The sequence below is a fragment of the Orycteropus afer genome, unplaced genomic scaffold (assembly GCF_000298275.1).
Source record: "Orycteropus afer afer isolate SDZICR_OR568_19922 unplaced genomic scaffold, OryAfe1.0 scaffold00590, whole genome shotgun sequence".
NCBI lineage: Eukaryota > Metazoa > Chordata > Mammalia > Tubulidentata > Orycteropodidae > Orycteropus > Orycteropus afer.
This window is the reverse complement of record NW_006922177.1, coordinates 443,937-444,769: the sequence shown is the minus strand read 5'-3', so window position 1 is coordinate 444,769 and position 833 is coordinate 443,937.

Here is an 833-nt window from a genome sequence, read left to right as displayed (position 1 = left end):
TGAACTCGAGATGGATTAAAGACTTAAATGTGAAACCCAAAACTATAGTTTCCTCAAGGAAAAACTAGGGGCAAATTTAAGGGCCCTAATATATGGCATAAATAGACTATCAAGCATAACTCAAAATGCACAAACAACAGAAGGGAAACCAGATGATTGGGACCTTCTAAAGATTAAATTTTTGTGTGCTTCCAAAGACTTCTCCAAGAGAATCGAAAGAGAATGTACAGATTGGGAAAAAAAATATTTGGTAATGACACATCTGACAAGGGACTTATCTCTAGAATTTATAGAAAACTCCAACACCTCAATAACAAAAAAACAAACAATCCGATTAAAAAAAGGGCAGAAGATGTGAATAGACACGTGGGAAGTACAGACAACAAAGATGAACCCTTTCGCACATATGATATGGTGTGCTCAGTGAAGGCAAACACAGGTATATGGGTGGATAGATGGGTGGACAGGCTGAAATATTAGGTATCTATATGAAGTGGAGAGTGTACCCAAGAACATGTATAGAGTTGGCAGACAGTGGTCCAATAACTTTATGAGTATGATCTGAATTCCCAGGTGTATATTGGGGCTGACAAGGGGCAAGATTTTAGTCACTGCTTGGCCACTGAGAGCTACCCAGAGCAACTGAGTAGTTGAACCTGTGGGCTTGGGACCATAGTCCCAGAGGACATCAAGCTCAATTGGCATAACATACTACACAAATCATTGTTCCACCTTCTACTGTGGCTAGTAGTGACTGAAATCTTAAAAGCTTGCAAGCTGCCATCTAGATGCAACAATGGGTCTCTCCTCGTCCAGAGCCAAGAAGAATGAAG